This window comes from Schistocerca cancellata, chromosome 4, assembly GCF_023864275.1.
Source record: "Schistocerca cancellata isolate TAMUIC-IGC-003103 chromosome 4, iqSchCanc2.1, whole genome shotgun sequence".
Taxonomy (NCBI): Eukaryota; Metazoa; Arthropoda; class Insecta; order Orthoptera; family Acrididae; genus Schistocerca; species Schistocerca cancellata.
Genome location: NC_064629.1, coordinates 111,010,331 through 111,023,635, shown reverse-complemented (window position 1 = coordinate 111,023,635; position 13,305 = coordinate 111,010,331).

The following is a 13,305-nucleotide window of genomic DNA, read 5'->3' as shown; positions in this document are numbered from 1 at the left end:
TTGCTGTCCCAGGAATGGCTCAAAGCACGAACTATTAGAAGAGTTACTCCTGTTGTAAATAAGTCGACATTTTGTCTTTTGTATTCAATATCGATGCAATTTCCGTGTTTCATCGTTGATTTGAAGGTCCAAGGGATACAGTAATCCTGCAATGGTGCATCGGAATCTAATATTGCTGTCGCAGGAAAGGCTCAAAGCACAAATTATTAGAAGAGTTACTCCTCTTATAAATAAGTCGACATTTTGCCTTTTGTATTCAATATCGATGCAGATTCTGTGTTTCATCGTTGATTTTAAGGTCCAAGGGATACAGTAAACCTGCAATCGTGCATCGGAATCTAATACTGCTGTCCCAGGAAAGGCTCAAAGCACGAACTATTAGAAGAGTTACTGCTCTTAGATGTAAGTCGACATTTTGACTTTTGTATTCAATATCGATGCAATTTCTGTGTTTCATCGTTGATTTGAAGGTCCAAGGGATACAGTAAACCTGCAATGGTGCATCGGAATCAAATATTGCTGTCCCAGGAAAGGCTCAAAGCACGAACTATTAGAAGAGTTACTCCTCTTGTAAATAAGTCGACATTTTGCCTTTTGTATTCAATATCGATTCAATTTCCGTGTTTCATCGTAGATTTGAATGTCAAAGGGATACAGTTAACCTGCAATGGTGCATCGGAATCTAATATTGCTGTCCCAGGAAAGGCTCAAAGCACGAACTATTAGAAGAGTTACTCCTCTTGTAAATAAGTCGATGTTGTGCCTTTTGTATTAAATATCGATTCAATTTCCGTGTTTCATCGTTGATTTGAAGGTCCTAGGGATACAGTAAACCTGCAATGGTGCTTCGGAATCTAATATTGCTGTCCCAGGAAAGGCTCAAAGCACGAACTATTAGAAGAGATACTCCTCTTGTAAATAAGTCGACATTTTGTCTTTTGTATTCAATATCGATGCAATTTCCGTGTTTCATCGTTGATTTGAAGGTCCAAGGGATACAGTAAACCTGCAATGGTGCTTCGGAATCTAATACTGCTGTCCCAGGAAAGGCTCAAAGCACGAACTATTAGAAGAGTTACACCTCTTGTAAATAAGTCGACATTTTGCCTTTTGTATTCAATATCGATGCAATTTCTGTGTTTCATCGTTGATTTGAAGGTCCAAGGGACACAGTAATCCTGCAATGGTGCATCGGAATCTAATATTGCTGTCGCAGGAAAGGCTCAAAACACAAATTATTAGAAGAGTTACTCCTCTTATAAATAAGTCGACATTTTGCCTTTTGTATTCAATATCGATGCAATTTCTGTGTTTCATCGTTGATTTGAAGGTCCAAGGGATACAGTAAACCTGCAATGGTGCATCGGAATCTAATATTGCTGTCCCAGGAAAGGCTCAAAGCACGAACTATTAGAAGAGTTACTCCTCTTGTAAATACGTCGACATTTTGCCTTTTGTGTTCAATATCGATTCAATTTCCGTGTTTCATCGTTGATTTGAAGGTCCAAGGGATACAGTAAACCTGCAATGGTGCATCGGAATCTAATATTGCTGTCCCAGGAAAGGCTCAAAGCACGAACTATTAGAAGAGTTACTCCTCTTGTAAATAAGTCGACATTTTGCCCTTTGAATTCAATATCGATGCAATTTCCGTGTTTTATCGTTGATTTGAAGGTCCAAGGGATACAGTAAACCTGCAATGGTGCATTGGAATCTAATACTGCTGTCCCAGGAAAGGCTCAAAGCACGAACTATTAGAAGAGTTACTCCTCTTATAAATAAGTCGACATTTTGCCTTTAGTATTCAATATCGATGCAATTGCTGTGTTTCATCGTTGATTTGAAGGTCCAAGGGATACAGTAAACCTGCAATGGTGCATCGTAAACTAATACTGCTGTCCCAGGACAGGCTCAAAACACGAACTATTAGAAGAGTTACTCCTCTTGTAAATAAGTCGACATTTTGCCTTTTGTATTAAATATCGATGTAATTTCTGTGTTTAATCGTTGATTTGAAGGTCCAAGAGATATAGTAAAAATGCAATGGTGCATCGGAATCTAATACTGCTGTCCCAGAAAGGGTAAACCACGAACTATTAGAAGAGTTACTCCTCTTGTAAATAAGTCGACATTTTGCATTTTGTATTCAATAACGATGCAATTTCTGTGTTTCATCGTTGATTTGAAGATCCAAGAGATACAGTAAACCTGGAATGGTGCATCGGAATCTAATAGTGCTGTCCCAGGAAAGGCTCAAAGCACGATCTATTAGAAGAGTTACTTCTCTTGTAAATAAGTCGAGATGTTGTCTTTTGTATTCAATATCGATGCAATTTCTGTGTTTCATCGTTAATTTGAAGGTCCAAGGGATACAGTAAACCTGCAATGGTGCATCGGAATCTAATACTGCTGTCCCAGGAAAGGCTCAAAACACGAACTATTAGAAGTGTTACTCCTCTTGTAAATAAGTGACATTTTGCCTTTTGTATTCAGTATCGACGCAATTTCTGTGTTTCATCGTTGATTTGAAGGTCCAAGGGATACAGTAAACCTGCAATTGTGCATCGGTATCTAATACTGCGGTCCCAGGAAAGGCTCAAAGCACGAACTATTAAAAGAGTTACTCCTCTTATAAATAAGTCGACATTATGCATTTGGATTCAATATCGATGCATTTTCCCTGTTTCATCGTTGATTTGAAGGTCCAAGGGATACAGTAAACCTGCAATGGTGCATCGGAATCTAATACTGCTATCCCAGGAAAGGCTCAAAGCACGAACTATTAGAAGAGTTACACCTCTTGAAAGTAAGTCGACATTTTGCCTCTTGTATTCAATATCGATGCAATTTCTGTGTTTCATCGTTGATTTGAAGGTCCAAGGGATACAGTAAACCTGCAATGGTGCATCGGAATCTAATATTGCTGTCCCAGGAAAGGCTCAAAACACGAACTATTAGAAGTGTTACTCCTCTTGTAAATAAGTGACATTTTGCCTTTTGTATTCAGTATCGACGCAATTTCTGTGTTTCATCGTTGATTTGAAGGTCCAAGGGATACAGTAAACCTGCAATTGTGCATCGGTATCTAATACTGCGGTCCCAGGAAAGGCTCAAAGCACGAACTATTAAAAGAGTTACTCCTCTTATAAATAAGTCGACATTATGCATTTGGATTCAATATCGATGCATTTTCCCTGTTTCATCGCTGATTTGAAGGTCCAAGGGATACAGTAAACCTGCAATGGTGCATCGGAATCTAATACTGCTATCCCAGGAAAGGCTCAAAGCACGAACTATTAGAAGAGTTACACCTCTTGAAAGTAAGTCGACATTTTGCCTCTTGTATTCAATATCGATGCAATTTCTGTGTTTCATCGTTGATTTGAAGGTCCAAGGGATACAGTAATCCTGAAATGGTGCATCGGAATCTAATATTGCTGTCGCAGGAAAGGCTCAAAGCACAAATTATTAGAAGAGTTACTCCTCTTGTAAATAAGTCGATGTTGTGCCTTTTGTATTAAATATCGATTCAATTTCCGTGTTTCATCGTTGATTTGAAGGTCCAAGGGATACAGTAAACCTGCAATGGTGCATCGTAAACTAATACTGCTGTCCCAGGAAAGGCTCAAAGCACGAACTATTAGAAGAGTTACTCCTCTTAGATGTAAGTCGACATTTTCCTTTTTGTATTCAATATCGATGCAATTTCTGTGTTTCATCGTTGATTTAAAGGTCCAAGGGATACAGTAAACCTGCAATGGTGAATCGGAATCTAATATTGCTGTCCCAGGAAAGGCTCAAAGCACGAACTATTAGAAGACTTACTCCTCTTGTAAATAAGTCGACATTTTGCCTTTTGTATTCAGTATCGACGCAGATTCTGTGTTTCATCGTTGATTTTAAGGTCCAAGGGATACAGTAAACCTGCAATCGTGCATCGGAATCTAATACTGCTGTCCCAGGAAAGGCTCAAAGCACGAACTATTAGAAAAGTTACTGCTCTTAGATGTAAGTCGACATTTTGACTTTTGTATTCAATATCGATGCAATTTCTGTGTTTCATCGTTGATTTGAAGGTCCAAGGGATACAGTAAACCTGCAATGGTGCATCGGAATCTAATATTGCTGTCCCAGGAAAGGCTCAAAGCACGAACTATTAGAAGAGTTAGTCCTCTTGTAAATAAGTCGACATTTTGCCTTTTGTATTCAATATCGATTCAATTTCCGCGTTTCATCGTAGATTTGAATGTCCAAGGGATACAGTTAACCTGCAATGGTGCATCGGAATCTAATATTGCTGTCCCAGGAAAGGCTCAAAGCACGAACTATTAGAAGAGTTACTCCTCTTGTAAATAAGTCGATGTTGTGCCTTTTGTATTAAATATCGATTCAATTTCCGTGTTTCATCGTTGATTTGAAGGTCCTAGGGATACAGTAAACCTGCAATGGTGCTTCGGAATCTAATATTGCTGTCCCAGGAAAGGCTCAAAGCACGAACTATTAGAAGAGTTACACCTCTTGTAAATAAGTCGACATTTTGCCTTTTGTATTCAATATCGATGCAATTTCTGTGTTTCATCGTTGATTTGAAGGTCCAAGGGACACTGTAATCCTGCAATGGTGCATCGGAATCTAATATTGCTGTCGCAGGAAAGGCTCAAAACACAAATTATTAGAAGAGTTACTCCTCTTATAAATAAGTCGACATTTTGCCTTTTGTATTCAATATCGATGCAATTTCTGTGTTTCATCGTTGATTTGAAGGTCCAAGGGAAACAGTAAACCTGCAATGGTGCATCGGAATCTAATATTGCTGTCCCAGGAAAGGCTCAAAGCACGAACTATTAGAAGAGTTACTCCTCTTGTAAATACGTCGACATTTTGCCTTTTGTGTTCAATATCGATTCAATTTCCGTGTTTCATCGTTGATTTGAAGGTCCAAGGGATACAGTAAACCTGCAATGGTGCATCGGAATCTAATATTGCTGTCCCAGGAAAGGCTCAAAGCACGAACTATTAGAAGAGTTACTCCTCTTGTAAATAAGTCGACATTTTGCCCTTTGTATTCAATATCGATGCAATTTCCGTATTTTATCGTTGATTTGAAGGTCCAAGGGATACAGTAAACCTGCAATGGTGCATTGGAATCTAATACTGCTGTACCAGGAAAGGCTCAAAGCACGAACTATTAGAAGAGTTACTCCTCTTATAAATAAGTCGACATTTTGCTTTTTGTATTCAATATCGATGCAATTTCTGTGTTTCATCGTTGATTTGAAGGTCCAAGGGATACAGTAAACCTGCAATGGTGCATCGTAATCTAATACTGCTGTCCCAGGAAAGGCTCAAAACACGAACTATTAGAAGAGTTACTCCTCTTGTAAATAAGTCGACATTTTGCCTCTTGTATTAAATATCGATGTAATTTCTGTGTTTAATCGTTGATTTGAAGGTCCAAGAGATACAGTAAAAATGCAATGGTGCATCGGAATCTAATACTGCTGTCGCAGAAAGGGTAAACCACGAACTATTAGAAGAGTTACTCCTCTTGTAAATAAGTCGACATTTTGCATTTTGTATTCAATAACGATGCAATATCTGTGTTTCATCGTTGATTTGAAGGTCTAAGAGATACAGTAAACCTGGAATGGTGCATCGGAATCTAATACTGCTGTCCCAGGAAAGGCTCAAAGCACGAACTATTAGAAGAGTTACTCCTCTTGTAAATAAGTCGACGTTGTGCCTTTTGTATTCAATATCGATTCAATTTCCGTGTTTCATCGTTGATTTGAAGGTCCTAGGGATACAGTAAACCTGCAATGGTGCATCGGAATCTAATATTGCTGTCCCAGGAAAGGCTCAAAGCACGAACTATTAGAAGAGATACTCCTCTTGTAAATAAGTCGACATTTTGTCTTTTGTATTCAATATCGATGCAATTTCCGTGTTTCATCGTTGATTTGAAGGTCCAAGGGATACAGTAAACCTGCAATGGTGCATCGGAATCTAATACTGCTGTCCCAGGAAAGGCTCAAAGCACGAACTATTAGAAGAGTTACACCTCTTGTAAATAAGTCGACATTTTGCCTTTTGTATTCAATATCGATGCAATTTCTGTGTTTCATCGTTGATTTGAAGGTCCAAGGGACACAGTAATCCTGCAATGGTGCATCGGAATCTAATATTGCTGTCGCAGGAAAGGCTCAAAACACAAATTATTAGAAGAGTTACTCCTCTTATAAATAAGTCGACATTTTGCCTTTTGTATTCAATATCGATGCAATTTCTGTGTTTCATCGTTGATTTGAAGGTCCAAGGGATACAGTAAACCTGCAATGGTGCATCGGAATCTAATATTGCTGTCCCAGGAAAGGCTCAAAGCACGAACTATTAGAAGAGTTACTCCTCTTGTAAATACGTCGACATTTTGCCTTTTGTGTTCAATATCGATTCAATTTCCGAGTTTCATCGTTGATTTGAAGGTCCAAGGGATACAGTAAACCTGCAATGGTGCATCGGAATCTAATATTGCTGTCCCAGGAAAGGCTCAAAGCACGAACTAATAGAAGAGTTACTCCTCTTGTAAATAAGTCGACATTTTGCCCTTTGTATTCAATATCGATGCAATTTCCGTGTTTTATCGTTGATTTGAAGGTCCAAGGGATACAGTAAACCTGCAATGGTGCATTGGAATCTAATACTGCTGTACCAGGAAAGGCTCAAAGCACGAACTATTAGAAGAGTTACTCCTCTTATAAATAAGTCGACATTTTGCTTTTTGTATTCAATATCGATGCAATTTCTGTGTTTCATCCTTGATTTGAAGGTCCAAGGGATACAGTAAACCTGCAATGGTGCATCGTAATCTAATACTGCTGTCCCAGGAAAGGCTCAAAACACGAACTATTAGAAGAGTTACTCCTCTTGTAAATAAGTCGACATTTTGCCTTTTGTATTAAATATCGATGTAATTTCTGTGTTTAATCGTTGATTTGAAGGTCCAAGAGATTCAGTAAAAATGCAATGGTGCATCGGAATCTAATACTGCTGTCGCAGAAAGGGTAAACCACGAACTATTAGAAGAGTTACTCCTCTTGTAAATAAGTCGACATTTTGCATTTTGTATTCAATAACGATGCAATATCTGTGTTTCATCGTTGATTTGAAGGTCTAAGAGATACAGTAAACCTGGAATGGTGCATCGGAATCTAATACTGCTGTCCCAGGAAAGGCTCAAAGCACGAACTATTAGAAGAGTTACTTCTCTTGTAAATAAGTCGAGATGTTGTCTTTTGTATTCAATATCGATGCAATTTCTGTGTTTCATCGTTAATTTGAAGGTCCAAGGGATACAGTAAACCTGCAATGGTGCATCGGAATCTAATACTGCTGTCCCAGGAATGGCTCAAATCACGAATTATTAGAAGATTTACTCCTCTTATAAATAAGTCGACATTTTGCCTCTTGTATTCAATATCGATGCAATTTCTGTGTTTCATCGTTGATTTGAAGGTCCAAGGGATACAGTAATCCTGCAATGGTGCATCGGAATCTAATACTGCTGTCCCAGGAGAGGCTCAAAACACGAACTATTAGAAGAGTTACTCCTCTTATAAATAAGTCGACATTTTGCCTTTTGTATTCAATATCGATGCAATTTCCGTGTTTCATCGTTGATTTGAAGGTCCAAGAGATACAGTAAACCTGCAATGGTGCATCGGAATCTAATACTGCTGTCCCAGGAAAGGCTCAAAGCACGAACTATTAGAAGTGTTACTCCTCTTGTAAATAAGTGACATTTTGCCTTTTGTATTCAGTATCGACGCAATTTCTGTGTTTCATCGTTGATTTGAAGGTCCAAGGGATACAGTAAACCTGCAATGGTGCATCGGTATCTAATACTGCGGTCCCAGGAAAGGCTCAAAGCACGAACTATTAGAAGAGTTACTCATCTTATAAATAAGTCGACATTATGCATTTGGATTCAATATCGATGCAATTTCCCTGTTTCATCGTTGATTTGAAGGTCCAAGGGATACAGTAAACCTGCAATGGTGCATCGGTATCTAATACTGCTGTCCCAGGAAAGGCTAAAAGCACCAACTATTAGAAGAGTTCCTCCTCTTCTAAATAAGTCGACATTATGCATTTGGATTCAATATCGATGCAATTTCTGTGTTTCATCGTTGATTTGAAGGTCCAAGGGATACAGTAAACCTGCAATGGTGCATCGGAATCTAATACTGCTGTCCCAGGAAAGGCTCAAAGCACGAACTATTAGAAGAGTTACACCTTTTGTAAATAAGTCGACATTTTGCCTTTTGTATTCAATATCGATGCAATTTTCTGTGTTTCATCGTTGATTTGAAGGTCCAAGGGACACAGTAATCCTGCAATGGTGCATCGGAATCTAATATTGCTGTCGCAGGAAAGGCTCAAAACACAAATTATTAGAAGAGTTACACCTCTTATAAATAAGTCGACATTTTGCCTTTTGTATTCAATATCGATGCAATTTCTGTGTTTCATCGTTGATTTGAAGGTCCAAGGGATACAGTAAACCTGCAATGGTGCATCGGAATCTAATATTGCTATCCCAGGAAAGGCTCAAAGCACGAACTATTAGAAGAGTTACTCCTCTTGTAAATACGTCGACATTTTGCCTTTTGTATTCAATATCGATTCAATTTCCGTGTTTCATCGTTGATTTGAAGGTCCAAGGGATACAGTAAACCTGCAATGGTGCATCGGTATCTAATACTGCTGTCCCAGGAAAGGCTCAAAGCACGAACTATTAGAAGTGTTACTCCTCTTGTAAATAAGTCGACATTTTGCCTTTTGTATTCAGTATCGACGCAATTTCTGTGTTTCATCGTTGATTTGAAGGTCCAAGGGATACAGTAAACCTGCAATGGTGCATCGGTATCTAATACTGCTGTCCCAGGAAAGGCTAAAAGCACCAACTATTAGAAGAGTTCCTCCTCTTCTAAATAAGTCGACATTATGCATTTGGATTCAATATCGATGCAGTTTCTGTGTTTCATCGTTGATTTGAAGGTCCAAGGGATACAGTAAACCTGCAATGGTGCATCGGAATCTAATATTGCTGTCCCAGGAATGGCTCAAAGCACGAACTATTAGAAGAGTTACTCCTGTTGTAAATAAGTCGACATTTTGTCTTTTGTATTCAATATCGATGCAATTTCCGTGTTTCATCGTTGATTTGAAGGTCCAAGGGATACAGTAATCATGCAATGGTGCATCGGAATCTAATATTGCTGTCGCAGCAAAGGCTCAAAGCACAAATTATTAGAAGAGTTACTCCTCTTATAAATAAGTCGACATTTTGCCTTTTGTATTCAATATCGATGCAGATTCTGTGTTTCATCGATGATTTTAAGGTCCAAGGGATACAGTAAACCTGCAATCGTGCATCGGAATCTAATACTGCTGTCCCAGGAAAGGCTCAAAGCACGAACTATTAGAAGAGTTACTGCTCTTAGATGTAAGTCGACATTTTGACTTTTGTATTCAATATCGATGCAATTTCTGTGTTTCATCGTTGATTTGAAGGTCCAAGGGATACAGTAAACCTGCAATGGTGCTTCGGAATCTAATACTGCTGTCCCAGGAAAGGCTCAAAGCACGAACTATTAGAAGAGTTACACCTCTTGTAAATAAGTCGACATTTTGCCTTTTGTATTCAATATCGATGCAATTTCTGTGTTTCATCGTTGATTTGAAGGTCCAAGGGATACAGTAAACCTGCAATGGTGCATCGGAATCTAATATTGCTGTCCCAGGAAAGGCTCAAAGCACGAACTATTAGAAGAGTTACTCCTCTTGTAAATACGTCGACATTTTGCCTTTTGTGTTCAATATCGATTCAATTTCCGTGTTTCATCGTTGATTTGAAGGTCCAAGGGATACAGTAAACCTGCAATGGTGCATCGGAATCTAATATTGCTGTCCCAGGAAAGGCTCAAAGCACGAACTATTAGAAGAGTTACTCCTCTTGTAAATAAGTCGACATTTTGCCCTTTGAATTCAATATCGATGCAATTTCCGTGTTTTATCGTTGATTTGAAGGTCCAAGGGATACAGTAAACCTGCAATGGTGCATTGGAATCTAATACTGCTGTCCCAGGAAAGGCTCAAAGCACGAACTATTAGAAGAGTTACTCCTCTTATAAATAAGTCGACATTTTGCCTTTTGTATTCAATATCGATGCAATTGCTGTGTTTCATCGTTGATTTGAAGGTCCAAGGGATACAGTAAACCTGCAATGGTGCATCGTAAACTAATACTGCTGTCCCAGGAAAGGCTCAAAACACGAACTATTAGAAGAGTTACTCCTCTTGTAAATAAGTCGACATTTTGCCTTTTGTATTAAATATCGATGTAATTTCTGTGTTTAATCGTTGATTTGAAGGTCCAAGAGATATAGTAAAAATGCAATGGTGCATCGGAATCTAATACTGCTGTCCCAGAAAGGGTAAACCACGAACTATTAGAAGAGTTACTCCTCTTGTAAATAAGTCGACATTTTGCATTTTGTATTCAATAACGATGCAATTTCTGTGTTTCATCGTTGATTTGAAGATCCAAGAGATACAGTAAACCTGGAATGGTGCATCGGAATCTAATAGTGCTGTCCCAGGAAAGGCTCAAAGCACGATCTATTAGAAGAGTTACTTCTCTTGTAAATAAGTCGAGATGTTGTCTTTTGTATTCAATATCGATGCAATTTCTGTGTTTCATCGTTAATTTGAAGGTCCAAGGGATACAGTAAACCTGCAATGGTGCATCGGAATCTAATACTGCTGTCCCAGGAAAGGCTCAAAACACGAACTATTAGAAGTGTTACTCCTCTTGTAAATAAGTGACATTTTGCCTTTTGTATTCAGTATCGACGCAATTTCTGTGTTTCATCGTTGATTTGAAGGTCCAAGGGATACAGTAAACCTGCAATGGTGCATCGGAATCTAATACTGCTGTCCCTAGAAAGGCTCAAAGCACGAACTATTAGAGGAGTAACTCCTCTTATAAATAAGTTGACATTTTGCCTTTTGTATTCAATATCGATGCAATTTCTGTGTTTCATCGTTGATTTGAACGTCCAAGGGATACAGTAAACCTGCAAAGGTGCATCGGAATCTAATACTGCTATCCCAGGAAAGGCTCAAAGCACGAACTATTAGTAGAGTTACACCTCTTGAAAGTAAGTCGACATTTTGCCTCTTGTATTCAATATCGATGCAAATTCTGTGTTTCATCGTTGATTTGAAGGTCCAAGGGATACAGTAATCCTGCATGGGTGCATCGGAATCTAATATTGCTGTCGCAGTAAAGGCTCAAATCACAAATTATTAGAAGAGTTACTCCTCTTATAAATAAGTCGACATTTTGCCTTTTGTATTCAGTATCGACGCAATTTCTGTGTTTTATCGTTGATTTGAAGGTCCAAGGGATACAGTAATCCTGCATGGGTGCATCGGAATCTAATATTGCTGTCGCAGGAAAGGCTCAAAGCACAAATTATTAGAAGAGTTACTCCTCTTATAAATAAGTCGACATTTTGCCTTTTGTATTCAATACCGATGCAATTTCTGTGTTTCATCGTTGATTTGAAGGTCCAAGGGGTACAGTAAACCTGCAATGGTGCATCGGAATCTAATACTGCTATCCCAGGAAAGGCTCAAAGCACGAACTATTAGAAGAGTTACACCTCTTGAAAGTAAGTCGACATTTTGCCTCTTGTATTCAATATCGATGCAATTTCTGTGTTTCATCGATGATTTGAAGGTCCAAGGGATACAGTAATCCTGCAATGGTGCATCGGAATCTAATATTGCTGTCGCAGGAAAGGCTCAAAGCACAAATTATTAGAAGAGTTACTCCTCTCGTAAATAAGTCGATGTTGTGCCTTTTGTATTAAATATCGATTCAATTTCCGTGTTTCATCGTTGATTTGAAGGTCCAAGGGATACAGTAAACCTGCAATGGTGCATCGTAAACTAATACTGCTGTCCCAGGAAAGGCTCAAAGCACGAACTATTAGAAGAGTTACTCCTCTTAGATGTAAGTCGACATTTTCCTTTTTGTATTCAATATCGATGCAATTTCTGTGTTTCATCGTTGATTTAAAGGTCCAAGGGATACAGTAAACCTGCAATGGTGAATCGGAATCTAATATTGCTGTCCCAGGAAAGGCTCAAAGCACGAACTATTAGAAGACTTACTCCTCTTGTAAATAAGTCGACATTTTGCCTTTTGTATTCAGTATCGACGCAATTTCTGTGTTTCATCGTTGATTTGAAGGTCCAAGGGATACAGTAAACCTGCAATGGTGCATCGGTATCTAATACTGCGGTCCCAGGAAAGGCTCAAAGCACGAACTATTAAAAGAGTTACTCCTCTTATAAATAAGTCGACATTATGCATTTGGATTCAATATCGATGCATTTTCCCTGTTTCATCGTTGATTTGAAGGTCCAAGGGATACAGTAAACCTGCAATGGTGCATCGGAATCTAATACTGCTGTCCCAGGAAAGGCTCAAAGCACGAATTATTAGAAGAGTTACTCCTCTTGTAAATAAGTCGACATTTTGCCTTTTGTATTAAATATCGATGTAATTTCTGTGTTTAATCGTTGATTTGAAGGTCCAAGAGATACAGTAAAAATGCAATGGTGCATCGGAATCTAATACTGCTGTCCCAGAAAGGCTAAACCACGAACTATTAGAAGAGTTACTCCTCTTGTAAATAAGTCGACATTTTGCATTTTGTATTCAATAACGATGCAATTTCTGTGTTTCATCGTTGATTTGAAGGTCCAAGAGATACAGTAAACCTGGAATGGTGCATCGGAATCTAATACTGCTGTCCCAGGAAAGGCTCAAAACACGAAGTTCTAGAAGAGTTACTTCTCTTGTAAATAAGTCGAGATGTTGCCTTTTGTATTCAATATCGATGCAATTTCTGTGTTTCATCGTTAAATTAAAGGTCCAAGGGATACAGTAAACCTGCAATGGTGCATCGGAATCTTATACTGCTGTCCCAGGAAAGGCTCAAATCGCGAATTATTAGAAGATTTACTCCTCTTATAAATAAGTCGACATTTTGCCTTTTGTATTCAATATCGATGCAATTTCTGTGTTTCATCGTTGATGTGAAGGTCCAAGGGATACAGTTATCCTGCAATGGTGCATCGGAATCTAATATTGCTGTTGCAGGAAAGGCTCAAAGCACAAATTATTAGAAGAGTTACTCCTCTTATAAATAAGTCGACATTTTGCCTTTT